At 41.5% G+C, this 17486-nt stretch overlaps 1 protein-coding gene and 1 long non-coding RNA gene across 4 annotated transcripts in view; one reads left to right on the forward strand and one right to left on the reverse strand.

The window, feature by feature from the left end:
• The first annotated feature begins 16 nt into the window (after nucleotides 1-16).
• On the forward strand, nucleotides 17-8857 carry LOC132989276 (uncharacterized). 2 transcript variants are annotated; one of them, XR_009675901.1, is made up of 3 exons: nucleotides 17-291; nucleotides 5065-5185; nucleotides 5489-8857. It is a non-coding gene; the product is annotated as an uncharacterized LOC132989276 (long non-coding RNA). The 2 variants fall into 2 exon arrangements; XR_009675902.1 differs by having other exon boundaries at nucleotides 5495-8857.
• Nucleotides 1433-17486, reverse strand: part of LOC132989273 (ERC protein 2-like) — a 145570-nt gene continuing 129516 nt past the window's right edge. For both annotated transcript variants that reach the window (XM_061056791.1, XM_061056790.1), the window contains one exon: nucleotides 1433-2823. The gene's annotated coding sequence lies outside the window, so the exon portion shown is untranslated. The remainder of the gene's footprint in view (nucleotides 2824-17486) is intronic.

The raw sequence follows: 17486 nt of genomic DNA on the forward strand, positions 1-17486 counted from the left end.
CCCTTTTTCTCCTCAATTCACCAACTTCGAAGAGGCAAGGAATTTGAGTGTAGGTAAAATTGTGAAAGGGAGGGAAGTGCGGAACAGGCTGTAACAAAACAAGCGTCTCTATTACCTAAAATAAACTTATAAAGCACCCGAGGCTATTACCCTATTCATACCAGAGCAGAGTTAGGATTTTCACTCGCAGCAGATCGAGTTACCGCTCAAAAAATCAAGACAAGCAGGTCCATACCGTGAGCACAGACTTCTCTCATCACCTGAAGACCTTTGAGTATTACAGTCATTACGGTAATTATTGTTTTATGGTACATTATCTCAAAACATACTGGAGGAGTCCGCCCGCTCAGTTCAATAATTTTTAAAGATGAGTGTCAGAGTGCCAAGTGTGTAATGGTTTCACATGTGTCACTGTACATTTCTCAGTCTGTACAAACCGAAGGCATTCAAAGGTGAAAGCTGTGTTACTTTCTATTGCCCTAGACAGAATTTCATGTGGATTGAGGAAATAGAGAAAGAACAACATTCAGTAAAGAAAGTAAAACAATGCTTAAATTAATTGAATGGGGCAGTCACCTGGAGGTCTGGCTGCATGCCTAAATAAAGAGTTGCCTCAGGTGACATAGGGAAGAGAAATAAAGGAGGAAATAAATTCATCCAGACATTTTTATTATGTTGATCATATTGTAGCCTCAGTCTAAGGCTGTAGGTCTGCAATGGTGTTATAATTCGAAATGAGTTTGAGTCCTCTAAATCTTTAAATGAAGGGGAAAATCAGTATCCATCAGAAATGATGTAATGGTTAACAGTTTATATGGTCTACAGCATGTGGATGGTGACCCTAAAATTCGTTTTTTATAAATAAAAAATGTATACCGGAAGCTTCGTTTTAATATATTATGGTATGGCTTTAGGAAAATCAATAAAAACAGCTGTTCCTAGCCCTACAGTTTTTAAGGTAAGACTAATCATGTGACTGTGAATATCTGTGGCGGAATTGAGTGTGAAGTGCCTGCAAATCGTGCAAGAGGTTCATTCCCAGCTAATGTTACCATGGTGGATGCTGGAGGCAGCGACTACGTCAAAGAGCACTTAAAACATGCTCAGCCACATTTCTGATCCCTCTGTACGCCTCCCTCGTCCTTACCCCTCCCTCCTTCTTATCCTCCATCCCCCCCACGTTCCCTTAGGAAGAAAACTGGGCAACATCTGGCTGAGTTTATGAGCGAAAGAGAGAGAGAATTGGTAGACCATGAAAACTGGGGAGAATTTTTTCTTGGGCAGTGCAGGAGTCTATTGTTGTAGTTGCCATTAGCGGCAGTGAAACTTTAATCTTGTGAAAATACCCATTGTTGCATAAAGAAATTTGACCAATAACACCGCCGATGTCAATGTTCACATTATTGTCTTTTTGATAAAACACATGTTGCAGTTCTTGTGAAAACAACTTTTATTCAAACAGAAACGAGCTGACTGCTGCAGAACACTGTGGAAGAAGTCAAGGCTGTTAACCCCGCAGTCATGAGAGTGTCATGAAACCACACACACACACACACACACACACACACACACACACACACACATGCACACACACTGTACAAAAACTGTACATGTTAGGTTAGGGCCAAATGGAAACATTGTTGAAATGTTTCTGTTCAATGAAAACACAACAATACTGTACCTTATAAGTGTCACCTCAGGTCAATCTTCAGTACAGTGCTTTAAAATGCAAGTCACTTCATTATAAACAGATTAGCCACTCAGATTCACAGGAACAATAAATAGACAATATAATACATCATCGTCAGCATAAGAAGTCACACACAGCTAAAAAAAAAAAAAAGAAGAAGAGTGGCACTCGAGACTGTTCCGGAGTAGAAAAGCAAACAGAACATGATATTGGTTCATTAAACAAATGCACAGCAGGCTAAAAGAACACAAGGAGAAACGTAAAAACAGACTTTTCTTACAGTAAGCTGGCTGATTTCGAGGTCAGCTGAGTTTCCGTCCATTTTAATAAAGGTCCTGATGTTTTTTTTTAGAGAAGATGTAAGCTGAGCCTCAAACTGTTTTTTGTGGGGCATCTTAAAGCCCAAATTCACTTTTCTTGTTGATCTCTCCGCAGGAACTGGGAGACCGTCAGTTGACTGAATAGTCCAAACAATTCAGACGCAGTCCCATTGCAGTAATTTGTTTCAGCAGACAGGGTTGTCTCCTTTGGCACGGTACATTGAGAAGGTCTCTGTGGATTGTAGATTTTGAGGTCCATGTTGTGATATTTACAGCAGTTCACTGTTTAGCTGCAGATGTAAACACATTCATGCCATCATAAACCAGTCCAGGATTGGCATGGGTTTACGGTTAGTTCCACTGGCTCAGCTTAGCCACACTGGTAGTCGACAGCGGTGGAGTGATTGTCGCTTGATATGGAGCCAGAACTCTGTAGCACTGCAGTACTGTAAATGAATCCAGCTCCCAGTCTATTGAAAACATGCAGGGAAATGAAGGCAGTGGACCGCTTGCCAATACCTTGAAGCTCCACACTGATGACTGATGCTCTGCTGAGGGACATTCACCCACAATGGGCTTAAGTACTCAGAGAGCCAATGTGTTTGTCAGTGAAGGAGACATTCATTGGTAAGATGGAGAATTTGTGACTGGCTATACTTGACCACATTACACTGAAATGCTGGGTCCTGGAGGATGTGTATATCAGTTTATATATAGTCTGATCGCCAAGATGGTGGGGAGATTTGGGCTGCTTGACTGTGTGCACTTGAGTTCGTAGCTGTTGAACATCTTGGTACCTGGCTCCACAAGCAGCTGTGGAGAGAAACATTGAGAAAAAAAGGTCAGTATGGCAACCACAAAGAATGAAAAACAAATGCTCCACAAAGGGATTTGAAGATGCATCATTTAACCACGGGTCTTAAGTTGTTTTTAATTTCCTCTGTCGTCTCATAAAAGGTTACATCATATGAATAAATTTTTTAGTAATGGACAAATCTCAGAACACTCAGGTCCAGAGTAGATATTTAGTTTTCTTTGCCTTAGGTTGATCATTTTCCTCCTCTAGCTCTCTGGCAAGCCTCCAGAGCTTCTTAAGAATGCCCTAAATGCAGCTGGAAGCAGCCCAAACATCAAGTGCTCATTAATAAAGAGAAAAAAAAAAATCTATCGGAATGTGTCTTTTATTCAGGCTGCACAACAGTCAGCAACTACTCACTCCTGCAGGTTAGGTTAGGGGGGGAAAAAAAGGAAACAATGATGTATGTCTAGCTTGCTGGGGGCGCCTCATTGGCTGAGCAAACAGGCCCCAAAATAACTACCAATCACTGAAGACGTTATCATCAGTCACCCAGAGAGGTTCATAGTAAAGGAACTTAAATAAAAAACACTGTATGTTGGGGGACCAGAGTAAATCACAGGTAAAGTTGGGGAATAAGTTGTGGAGAGATGATTTGACCCGCTACAACTTTATCATAAGCGGATTAGACATACTTCATTTATGGGTGCATCTTACTTTAGAATGTGTTGTGTATAAAGAGGAATGTCAAATTGGTTTGTCCAGTTGTGCAGAGCTGCTCACACTCTTCCTGTCTCACTCTGATTGGCTGCCATACAGAGAGGGACCATCCATTACAGCTATGAGTAAATAAACATGCACAGCAATTATAGTGCCAGTGCCATCATTTGTTATGCAACACAGGGCGTGAATGTGTACATGTGACCAAATCCAAATCGCATGGACGCAATTGTGTGTGTGAATTTGTGCATGTGTGTGAGGACGCCATTCTCAGGTTTCTTCGCCGTCGTCTGCACTTTAATAAATGATTTGGGGGGCCAGAGAATCAACAAATATGGCCCCCGGCAGGGCGTAATGGAGTGCATGACCTGCCTGTGGATGTGTTTGAAGAGTGCTCCTCTTTCTTCTCTGTCAACACCTCACTACCTCCACACAACAGACGCATTCACTACACAAACTCACGTGTGACGCCTGTGTTCTTGTTGTTAATGAGGAAGTGTGTGTCACTTTATGCAGTCACGAATGTGTGTACGCTTATCAGCCTGTGATTATTTTTTAATGTCAGCATGTTGTGACAAGAGTGTTAAAATCAAATGGAATCTTATGTGCCTGAGTGTAAGTCCTGCATTTGTGGCCATGATTATGCCGCTTTAGAAACATGTGACAAAGAAAAGCATATTATGTACGCCAGTAAAGCTACAACTGCGTTCCAGATAATTTATTGCGCTCAAATGGCTCCGACAGGCTGCTTTAAACCTTTTCAGTCCAAAGGTCGTTGTCCATAATTTTCTGCATCATCAGCTGCTAAAGACTAAATGAAAAAAAAACAAAAAAAACAGCTGTATTCATACTGCAGTGCACAAAAGAGAACAGTTTTACAAGTTATAGCACTTCACTGTTCTGTAACTGATTAACAGAAAATGTTGAAATATGTACAGCAAGATTGAAAGCAACTGAAATCAAACCCTGTTGTTGTGCTGACAATTCCTTTATATGACTCATTCTAGTTGACATTTTTCCAGTGTTGGAATGATGTTTAATATAAAATTCCTGCTTACGATTTTTCTTTAGCCAACAGCACACGAGAAAGGAGATTTGACACAAAGTCTTAAACACACATGGAGGTTTCATTTATCACACAGACAGTGACCATGTGCAGCCATTTGGCTGTAGTAAGACTGTATGGTTAGGAATGTAGGAATATATTTCACTGTAATACTTAAATCATAACCCGAATCTTCACAGGAACAACTACTAATAAAACATACAAGATCACTTGAAACTCCAGCTTCAGACCAGATGCAACCCTCCTGTTATCATGTGGAGCCACTTCACTTGAAGTAGGTTCACTGGCAGGGAAAAAAGCCCCTTTGCTAATGGACTTATTCACATAGATGCATGTATGTGCATACATATAACTGTTTCTCCTGAGTGTTTTTCACATTAAGATATTGTTCATTGCCATATTAAATCCAAACATGCTGCCATATGAAAGCCTAAAATCAAATTTCAAATTATAATTTCCCTCTCTCATGCAGCACCCAGCCATCATCTCCTTCCAACTCCAATCAGCCATTCCTATCTGCTACTCCCTGCGTAACCCCCGTTCTCCTCCCCACTCCTCCACTCTCAGTGTGCTTGATGGTGGGACTGGACAGGGTGAGCACTTTCTCATATTAATACTAGTTGAGCCTGCGTCTGGAGACAGGAAATGATTGACTTATCAAAATTTGCAAAGGACCTCTGCAAAAACAGAGGTCTAGTTGAGGTGAATTAAATCATTTATTCTCCCTGGTAGGCTTGTGTTATGTAACGTGTTCAATATGTGACAAGCATCACGAATCTTTGTACACAAAATATCAGGTCAAAGTAGAAAGATAATCTTAATGAGCCTGTAAGGTGTCTATTTTGTTGGTCCACCTGTATTTCTTCCAAAACTTTGACTTTGTCATTCTGTCTAAGTCACAGGGATTGGATGTCAAGCCTGAGAGTCTGGATGTGAGCAGCTGAAGCCCTTCTTTTCTTTAAGTGCTACTAATATAAACGGCCTGTTAAACGGATGCAGAGTTTTTGGACCACCAATGGTAAAGTGCTGCTCTTTCACTTGGAATTACCCCTGTGGTTGGTGTCTTTTCACTCCTACAGAAAAAAGAAAAACACACCAAATTGAATTACCAGTACAAAGATTGGTACACCACACCCCCACCGACCCAACCTTACCTGGCCTCACCACACTCCACCAAGAGGAGAGATGCAAAACAAGCCATTTTGTGGTATGAAGGGGCAGACATTGGGTTCAAATGCAGGAAGAGAGAAGTGACAGTAGCGACATGGCTGTTTTGTCTAAACAGTAATATGTATTTGTTTTTGTTGAGATATTTTGTGAGTGCAAGCCTAGAATGTGACTACAGAAAAATATTGTGTATTTGATAAAAATTGTGTATTTAACCTCTAAAAAAGATAAGCAAATTTGACTAAATGTCTTTTAAAATAAATATCACACAGAACACTTCCCTCATCACACGCCTGAATTATTGAATGCAATGAGTGGATGAAATGCTGATTTAAAACCGAACTGACAGTAAACAACAAATCATGCAGCCATTCTGTTGCTCCACAGCAAGGTAGCATCTTACAGAACATATGATCAAAAATAGATACAATTTTAAAATGAATTACTCCCAGGTTAGAAATTCCCATTTGCTAAGAACTCAGATTGCATATTGATGGGTAAAAAAGTTCAGTGCGGGCACAACCCTATTCAATCATTTGAAAAATAGATGGTGGATACCTTTAAAAAGTAAGAGATACATTAAGCCATACAAAGGAGCAAGAACATCTTCGCTGCAACAATTGCTTCAAGAGCCCGCTCTTTCTTCCTCACTTTTTCCCTTTTCCCCTTTCGCTTTCTTTTTTTTTTCCTCTACCTGACTTTTACAACTTCCTCCTGGTTGGGGCTGCAGCTCTAACCCAAACAAAACTCCATTTTTTAGTTATTGGCCCTCATGGCATGTAATGGAGAATCAAGCTAATTATCCCTACAGCTGTTTTCACTTGCTTTTTATGTAAGCAATACCTGGCTGATCCAGAGAGCAACAGTGAGGCCCTTCTTAGCGCTCCAGGCCTCCAGGCCGGCTGGAATTAGAGAGTAAAATGCCAGGTTTTTGTCCTCCTCCCCCCCGATCCTGCCCGTGTGTACCACTGCACCCATCTCCCAGCACACAACCCAGCTCCACACAACCCCCCCCCCCCCGTACACCAAAAGCTTCCATTTCCACTCCCTCATACACCTTCCAAAGCTCCCCCTTTGATGTTACACAAAGCTGCTCTTCAACAATTAAGATGACAAGCGCTCATTTTCTTCTATTGATGGTCTTAGCAATTAATGAATGAGGTGAGCGAGGGTGTGTCATGAATTTAAATTGCAACCATCTCCTGCTGTCATAGAACTAAAAGTAGAGAGAGAGGGTGCAAAAAAAAAAAGAGTCAGGGAAAGACAGACAGAAGGGTAAAGGCAGAGAGAGGGGGAGAGGGGAGTAAAGAGTGAAAGAAAACAATCCCTCAAAGGCTAATTACATAATTTCCTTCATCTGAACAAACACATGCTGGGTGAAAGCAAGTGTGAGCAAGTCTCACAGATGCCAGGCCAAGAGGTGCTAAGGAGCCCTACTAACACACTCTACTCCCTGTCAACGGACAGCCTATGCCACCAAAGAACTGAGCAAGATCTCAGAGGCAGCATTATCTGCACCATTTGTAGCCTTTGAGGGATTCATATCCAAAACCTCAGTATTTATCCTCCCTTCTCCAGAAATCTCTGGGTAAAGAGACTTTCTGCAGATGAACAATTCCTGGTGTAATGTTTCCCTCATTACAGTTTGTTCTGACCTGCAGCCAGAAATCTGTTTAGTCCTATCACCACTAGGTGGAGTTGACTGTTGATGAAAAAAAGGAAGAAAATCTCATGTATCAAACTCATTAAACTCCCATGGAGAGGCAGCATGCATCTGTAAGTGAGTCAGACAAAGTCTTTGCTTCACATGGGCCTTTTCCGGGCTTTCCTCTTGTTCAAACTCTGCTTCACTGGCATGCATCAACTCTTCATATACCTCCTCAACCGACAGAGACAGAGAAAGGAGAAAGACAGAAGGAACACTGGTAGCAATTTTTAAACTTTTATTATGCTAGCTAAATTGCTGTTAAGTCTCTGTCGTACACATAAAGCAAAAGATCAATCCCTCCCTTGAACTCTACCCCTCTCCCTTTCCCTTCCTTTCTCTTTTTTTGTCTCTAATCCTGTGAGGAATGATGGAGGGCTCTCTGTGGAATGGAGGTGAGTTTCCTGAGTCCAGCCAAGGTGTGCCAATGTTCAAACGATACGGGTGGAATCTGCAGTACGTACTCCTGATGGGGATGTTTTGACATATTTTGCACACAGACACAAGTTTCAAATCTTCAAAGACATTTACTGTATGTATGTGCATTTGCTTGCATTTAAAGCAGCACATGCACATGAATGCTGAAAATCATTCAGACAAATATAAAGGCTCTAGTGTCAAACAGGGAGGTTTAAAACGTGTAATTGGTAGGACATGTTCAAATATTCATTTATCACTTAAAAAGCCCTCAGGCCAAAGTGAAACTATGTTAATAAAAGGTAAAATGTTCATGCAGGTCTTAAATACAAGTTTGCGCAACAACAATAAAAGGTGCATGGATTCCATTCTAACCCCAAATGCCATGCTCCTCCTCCTCCCACCTCTGTCTCTCTTGATCCGTCTCTCTTAATGCGCAGTAGGAAGTTCCTTCTGCTAATCTCACCTATTTACTCCTCCAAGCTTTTCTATCACAGGATTTCTTCTCTTTCCGCCTCTCTGTAGGCAGTGTGAGTGGTTGTGCTTATGTTACTGAGAGCTCCACTGAGGGCTAGCATGTCTGCATGCGAGTACCTGTGCATACTTCCCATCATGGCACCTACAGTATATTCCATTGTAAGAATAGCACAGGGACCCTGGTAAGTCTGTCCCATAACAACACCCTGACCTAGAGCTAAACCCCAAAGTGGAGTGGCAGCGGCCCATCAGAACCAAGGCCCTGAACGCGCCTGCATCCTGACACCAGTGCAGGCCCAGCCAGGCAGGGGAGACAAGTGAAACCCGAGCCCACATTAAAGCACCTTCATCAGGTAGGAGATCAGGGGAGGCCTCCATGCTCTCAGTGTCTGCGGGGGTCCGGGCCTCTGAGGCCCTATCTCACCTCCATCTGGAAAGAGAATCTGAGGGTAGCCTGATGGTTCGATAAGGGGCCATGCCGACTGACGCGGTAACAGCCTCTCACCCCCATTTGGAAAAGAAAAAGAAAAAAGACAGAGTGGATGCTAGCCAAGCTGTGGTGCTCTCTCATGTGGGTGTGGGAGGGAGGGTGGGGGGATCGGTGTGAGGGGTGGAGGGGGGGGTGCATCGTGGCATTCACTTTACTTTGAACGTTGGACCAGGTACATTTAAATGTGATACGGGCAATAAGCTATCAGCTATCAAGCTAACAGAGTAATTTCCCTAAAGGTCACTTCTTGTTTTTATCCATTTTTGCATTTGTGTGGAAAAAAATGATGGACATGACTTCATAATTTATATTTATGTTTCATAAGAGAGTTTCCATGCAGGAGATACAGTGTGGGCCGGAGTCAAGACCTTGTTCCGGGAATGATGGAAAAGCAGGACAGAGAGCCAGACAATTGGCAAGAGCCCATTCTGCACAAACAGCAATGTCACAGAAAAGGCTTCTTTATTCACTTTAAGCGTTTCTTTAAAATGTCCTTTCTCTTTCTCATAGTTGTATCTGTATGTTTCCTGCTGTGCTCATTAAAACTGTCATTCCTCTCTTGTTTTCTAGGGTGCTATAAATTCTCCACCCTTCATGATGTCTTCTCAAGATGAGACCAACTCAACTGACCCATCAGTCCTCACTGCTGACCCAACTCTTCGCTTCCTCCCGCTCACTGCCCACAGACTCCTAGTTTCTCCATCTGGTTTTTATTGCCCATAGTTCAGTTCCCTCTCTTAACTGATTTGCTCTGTTACCAAACCAGACTGGAGACATGGAAGCATCTTTTTTTATGTTCTGTGTTTCTTCAGTATAAAATTTTTTAAAAGCCAAGTTTGAACACACTTGATGGAGTACAGACATAACAAAATATATATATACATATTTTACAAATTCATACATAACTGGTGAAACACAAATGAATAATAAAAAGGCTGCTTACTGTGATTCCTCTGAACCATAGCATTGCAGATTTTTGGACATGAGCCTTATATGTTAATAGGGAATTGTCTGTATTGGTGTGTGTGTGTGTGTGTGTGTGTGTGTGTGTGTGTGTGTGTGTGTGTGTGTGTGTTAAATGGGCACAGAGACAATGAAGCTGCAGCTTTGGATGTGAAATGGTTTGGTTTGGTCCAGCTTGGTCATATCATGGTCCTTTTAGGTCACTTGAACCACTTAAGCAAATACATCTGATCCTTCAGATCTCAATCTGTTCTCAAGACAAAACAGGCCCACCTCTGCATAGGTGTGTTGGTGTGTGTATCTGCCCCTGCATGTGGATCAGTGTTTGCCTATGAATCTGTATCTACGTGTGAGTGTGTGCGGGACACTTGTGTCAACAGAATCTGATAATAATGCCTATTCAGAAGCGAAAAGTATTTGAGGGTAGACAGGTTCAGACAGAGATTTACACAGTCAGCTAAGATTTTTGTTTGGTCATCAAACATTAGAGCCCCTGGCAATCCAGTGGTAACAATGTGTTCATTTATTCCCCAATCCCACTTGGGCAAGGGGTTAAATGATTTTGTTTTGTGGTTTATTCTCTCTTATGAGTTTGCCTTTGCCTTTCTTACGCAACTCAGATAGGAATGGTATATTTGACTTCTCTTTATGAAACCAAAATGTGCGTACAAACAGGATCTGAGAGCGGACAGAAGAGTTTGATGTCAAGTTGAATGAGTGTGTTTGTGCTGGCACAGCTGCACTGTGGTGCTTAATGCTATTTAAGTCCAGTCTGTAGAAGAACCAATCATGTTGTTGGTGGAGTCTGTTTGGTGCTCTCGGGGTCAGTACAGCCCCAGGACATGAGACACATAGGATATACGCTGTGGATAAAGAGGAATGACTGGTGGTCTGCTAGTGATTGCCTCCTTTGTCTGACCATTGCGTGAAAAGAAGAGCGGAAGGAACATGAACGCAACATGCTAAAAAAAAGAAGCTAAAACAAAATCACTAATTTTGAATATTACTAATTTACACATATAGATCATATATATTTTTTTAAATGCTTCATATACGGCAATGAAATAACTCCAGCTCAGAGCTAAAATGATGATGTATTTAGTGAAAAATGAAATTGTGTATACTGTATGTGGTAGGTACAACAAGTTGTGCGGTCCCACTGCCAGCAGGCATTCTGTGGAGCCAAGACAAGAGTGGGAAAGGGGATAATCAGAATAAAGGTAAGAGGGGGATGTTTTAGGGGGAATAACCCAACTTTAAAGCCTTAGGGAGGAAAGCTAGTATGTGTGGTCGCAGATAGAAAAAAAGGAGGGAGAAAGATATGGTGAAACAAGCTTTTGGTGGTGCCTGATGGGCGAGGGAGACCTGAAACACATCATCAGGTGAAAAACAGTTCAGATAGATGAGCCAGTTATGATTTCTTTGAGAATTAAAGGCCTCTGGACCACTAAACCTTTAGACTTTTGAATTTTTGACTCAACCAGTGACACTCGTTATTCAGCGATCTTGAACCTTTAACAACCCTTTGGATCACTCTGGACACAGTTGAAGGTCCTGCCAGTGAAACTGAAAAGCATATACTGTGGATCGTAAATAAGCATCGTAGAAAGAGACAGGTTTGGCTCCTGATGCAGATAGAGAGTAAATAATCCTCATTAGTTTTGACAAAGCGGCTCATAGTTTTGTGGTATTTATGGCTCGGACATGTTGTACCCATTAAATAAGCGCTGATAGAGACATACACACTGACAGCGCTAAGTCTTGCACTTCAGACTTGCTGTTGGATTTGTGCAAAAGGTTATAATGCGCAGGCTTGGCCAATACAGTACGTTGTGTTGTGATAGCTTAGTACATTACAGAGTGTTGCTGGGACTGTGGTGTATGTAAGCTTGTTGTCACTGTAGATATCTGTGAGGTGAAATATTGATGTAATACACCCGTGTGCATTGAACTTGGATTACTAAAACTGTGTTGATAGTTTGCACTTAAATGACCAATGAAAAAGTGATTTTATTAAGTGTTTGCAGCCTTTCAGAAATGTGTATAATGTGCAGTATAAAATGTTGTGTGTGTGTGCGTTTGTGTATGACTGTGTGTGAACTTGGTCCATTTTTTTTCTGGGTGATGCTTGGAAAAGTATCGGCTTAAGGCCTGGAAGAATTCAGGCCTCCCAAGCAAGGTCATGTGCTGATGTTTAGTAGGAGCTTTCTCAGGTCACAGAATGTGACTTTAAACCATCACTCACATTACCCCACATCTTTGAGTAGTTGTGTTTAAGCGGCATACCCCACATCTCTCCCCCAGTTTGCTGTAATCACAGGTGACAGCCGTCTCAGTCCACTCACATAGTTGAAGGAGAATTAAACCCAAATACTTGCTACACAATAAATGAACATTGAATAGGTATAGTTGGTTGCCTATGGGAGCTTAAGGCAGGGCTAACATAGATTTAACTTAAACAGTCTGGAAAGCATTTCATATCCAATGATAATATTTCTGTATTTTAAACATTATAAATAAAAAATGAAAACAGAAATCTGAGTTGCTGATTTTGAATTCCTTCTTGCTTTAACATACAACTACTTGAGGCTATATATGGCCAATATAATATGATATAAAACCGGCAAAACACAAACCTTAAAGGGCAGGTTCACTATTTTTTTTATTTGTAACAATGCTCACATGCACATATGAACAGTGATACAAGTTTTTTTCAGCTGTTATCATTCCTGCTGGTGATACAAGCTTTAAAAAAATATCCACAGCTATCGTTTTAGGAAAAAGTGCATTCAGCTGCAGTTTAGCACAAATCCCCCCTGTGTTTCACCCAACATTGCCTATTTCTGATCTATAGTGGAAAGAAACAGGGAGAGTTTTATACTGAGTCTAACTCGGCTCATATGAGCTTCAACTGAGCGTTGTAGTATCTCTTTTCCAAATACAGCCAAAGGAGGAAAAACAAGGCTTGCATATTTGGTCTGTCACAGACTATATTGGCAGTGTGCTACGATTTGTTTAAAGGTGCACTATAGAGATTTGGTAGTGAAATTTGAAAGTTGGAGAAGTGAAACAATTCTATGCTATATTTTCTAAACTGAATACACAAACTTTACTGTCCCTCCGCCACCACTGGCCTCTCTCTCGCTCCTGGCAGCTTAAGGCTCAAGGAGCCAGAACAGCAACATCTACAGGTGTGGAGGTTTTTGTGACAGAAAAAGGAAATTTTTAATCCATTAAATGTTTCGATGGTATGTGTGTGTGAGTGTCAATAAAGTATCATAAAAACATATATAGCGATATATTGCATAGCCCTAGTGCCCTGATGTGGTGAAGCAAGTACTAACTGCTCCATGAGGTGCCCTGCTATACCTGCTGCTTTGCTTTGCATTGTCTCTGTTAAAAACTGCATTGCTAAACAGTGTCAATTTCATTTTATTTTATTTTTTTATAAAATTATTTCTATAATGACTGAAATGTCATTATCTGTCTCCCTAGTCCCTTTACTGTCTGTTGTCTCTGCAGAATGTCCCTGTTACTGCTTATGCACATGTGTACAATGTTTAGGGGTAGAGTTTCAGAGACAATTGCATTCTGCTTTCTCTACCTTGGCTCTGACACATGTTCAGCAGCTCAGACACGCCCAGCCTTACATACTAATGTACGTTTGTCAGTAATAATAATAACAGTGAAAAAGAAGGAGAGGAATAGAGTAACCCCTCTTCTGAGCATTTAGAGTTACAAAGAGTCAGTCTGAGATGCTTCATGCCAATTCAAAGATCACTGAATGCACCCATGCACTTATAAACTCCTGAACTGTCACACACATACAACAATAACAGAGAAGTCATGAGACTACTTGTGTCAGGTCAGGTTCTCCACATGGAAGTATGGGTGCAATAATTAAGGACTATAAGCAACATTTAATATGTATCCTAATAAATCTGTTCTTCAATAAAATCTACAATAACTTTGGCTTTGACCGCAAAACTCAGAGGCTTTTTTTTTACTCTAGATAAAAACTCTTCTGCAGTAAATATAAAAAAAACCTCAATATTTTGCAAATGATGTTCAGTTACAATGTCATTCAAAGCAAAGGTAAGGAGGCAGCAAATGACAAAGCAGAACGAGAGACAGAAACAAGTAGTGATGTTTAAAAAAAACGAGTGTAATAACAGTGGTTAAAGCGTGCTCTTTGATTGAGTAAATCCGTCTAGGCTATTTCACACTGTAGGAATCTCCTGTCGTGTAGATCAAAGGCTCGCCCAGAGACAGGGCTTGTACAGAGCACAAGGTACAGGTGACAGCTCCGACACACACGGAGGCATTTACACATACATGCACACAAAAAAAAAGTCTCTCGCATGAACAGCACGCATGGTTAAATGAACGCACAGTGAGATGACAAAAGCAGAGAGTGACAGCTCCTTTTGTGTCTGGATGAGCCTGTGGGGAAGTCTTTCTGCAGAGCTACAAGAGAATCATACATCTATCATCTGAGCTTCGAAAACCACTTAACGAGAGTCAATACAGGCTACACACATACACACACACGCACACGCACACACACACACACACACACACACACACACACACACACACACCAAGTATGCAGTGGGTATGACAAAGTACATTCAGACTCTACAAGTATGAGCGTGACATGTACCATATGAGCAGAACATTGATGCGACTAACACATGTACAGTGGACATCTTGCTTCGAATGGTATAGAGGGCCATGAGGGACTCGATGCAGCCTTATGATGGATAGATGTAATATAGAGTCGGCTATATCCAGTGGGGTTGAACATAAGGCTATGTCATCACTGGCCCATCTCTCTTCATACCTTCCATCACATTTCACTCCCTCTTATAAACAGCAGGATGGGGGATACTCTGACTCCTACACACAAGGACATGCAAACACACAAACAGGGAAACACATGGGGATTCAGGCATATGCGCGCACACAGATCTACAAATTTATTTGCAGCAGAGTCCAAACATGCTCACAAATGCATGCATGTATATTCACAAATAACATTTTTACAAAGAGAAATTAATCCCGGGTGGTCCCAGATGCAGCAATGTTTCCACTTGAGAAAGCTCTGGTTTTGAAATCACGCGATCCGATTCATACCGGGTTCAAACTACACACACACACACACACACACACACACACACACACACACACACACACACACACACACACACACACACACACACACACACACACACACACACACACACACACACACACACACACACACACACATCTGTAGAGTGATAGCCATGAAATAATATAAAAGGGAAAAAATGTGTACAGAAGAGCATGAAGACAGAATAAATGGCTGCAGGGCTTCTGGTATTCACCCAATCTCACCCACCCCACCCTCACTCTGCTATTCAGCCCCAGCCTGTATCAAGCTGTAAGATGCTGTATGTTTAACATGGGAAGGTCCCACCTTAAACACAGCCATTATGGCCAATAGCTTTCGTTGTTTTCATAGAATATGAGAAGATTACACAGCACTATGACGGGCCAATTACGTCCTTCACTAAAACACACCTCTGTACCAACAGCTCTCTAATGATGATGGCTTAAACGTTTTCACCAATAGAGCCCTTTCAGCTGCCCTGGCAGTCACACACAAACTGCTGGTAAAGTTAAATACACACACATAGGAACACACACATATACACACACACAGGAACAGATGCTGACGGAGTCAAATTGAATCCTTGTGTTTAGTGTATAGAGCATCCCTCCATTACTCAAAGGGCTTTCTGTGTTTGTGTGTGAAAGTTTGTGTATATGTGTGTCATCCCCACTGGCCAATTTTTCTGCAATCAGGTCAAGGATTGCTTGGTAGCGGAATCGAGAAAGAAAGAGAGAGAGAGACGGACTAGAAGTGCCAGGCTTCCTCTCACATCTTCTCGACATCCTTTCTCCATCCCCCACTCCACTCAAACCTGTGTCACCTCTGACCCAGCTCCAATTCACTACTGTCATTATGCAATTAACACCAATTAAGTCATTTAGCCGTAAGAATGTGTGTGCGCGTCTGCATGTATGTACGTGTGTGTGTGCGTAAAGTGTGTTGATGTGTGTATGCGCACATGATAGGGCAATTACAGCAGCACAAGGGAGCCTTTTTGGAAGCGGAGAGCACTGCAATCAACCAATCAGCCTTCAGATGGCTTTGACATGAAAAGAGAGCGTGGCCTCTTCTAACCCTGGGGGTCAGACCCAATTTACTCTATTTACCCACTCAGGAATGAATCTGTGTGTGTGAAGAGGCAGACACATAGAGGGAGAGATGAATAGGTATGGAAATGTCTAAGTTAGCGAGTGGGAACGAAGTAGAAAAAGGGTGAAGGGAGGGAGAAGAGGGATGAGAAGCCTTAGGGTTGTTGGGCAGGTGAATTGTGGCAGGCGGGAGGGGAGACCGTGGGTGAGGTGGGGGTTGAGTGGTGGAGAGAAGGGGATGTGGGGAGAGGCCTTCAGGTTGTGTTTGCAAAGCTAAAAGGCCAGCAGTTGGAGCCCATTTGCTAACAATTTCCCCTTGGAGAGTGGCTCTACACATACACTCTACACACACTTTTTCCTATCCTGCAGAGAACAGATGAGGAATGACAACTTCACACTTGGCTGGAGCTGTTGCACAGTGAGATGCTTCATCATGATAAAAGGGCTGGTTCGACTAAAAAAAAAAAGTTAGTAAGACATCAACACAAGATTATTAGATTATACAAATGTCTCTCAGTTGTTTGGATCCACCCTGTTTATAAGGTCATACTTTTAAATGTTTCATCCTATTAAGAACAAATTCTATATACAAATACAATTCATGATCGTGTTTCCCCGGACCTCTTTCCAAAGCGTAAGCTAAAGGAAGCCATGTGATTTAAACATTGTATTTGAAAATTAAATAGAAAATATGTAAAAAATTATTGAAACATTGAAGCCATCTGTGTACAATATTTATTTATTTTCTTGATGATCCTAATGCAGCTGGATACATTTTGAAAATCCTAACTGGTTATGCATTCAAGATGAGACGAACAACAAAAAGCCAGCTGCAAACAAACGTTGAATTCATGTGAGATGCTGTCAGAAAATTAGATTCTGGACCAATAATCATCTCACAAACAGATTGTTAAATGGTCAAACAAAGTTGACTGTCCCTTCCTGTAAAAAGTGTGTGTTTGGTTACTAATACTGACATCTTAGAGCAATCCTTGAATTTCAAAAGTGCATGAGCTTTTAAAACAATTGCTTCCTGTAGACATTGCAACAATAACACAACGTTGTCATAAACTGCAGATTTAATAGATCACCTCTCTAATAGCCTTATCACACATGCACTTTTCCCACATGCAGCAAACTCCTGAAAATGTCCCGATATTTTCAATGTCAGCTGCATTTGTTAACACAAACATCAGATTTTTCCAGACTTTATTCTAGCCAGCCCCCTTTCCGCAAGAAGGTGAGTCAGTATGTGTATGCAGAAGGTTATATTCAGGAAGATTCAAGTGGACAGAGGTTATAGCGGCTTTCCTGAAGATGAAGCCGCTGAGAGGCTAAGGTTGGGCCTAATATCTTTGTCCGACGCGCTTTCAAAAGAATACTGTGATACGTAAAATAAGTTTGACTTCTTTATTAAAGAAAAAAGATA

Source organism: Labrus mixtus, chromosome 15, assembly GCF_963584025.1.
Source record: "Labrus mixtus chromosome 15, fLabMix1.1, whole genome shotgun sequence".
Classification (NCBI taxonomy): domain Eukaryota; kingdom Metazoa; phylum Chordata; class Actinopteri; order Labriformes; family Labridae; genus Labrus; species Labrus mixtus.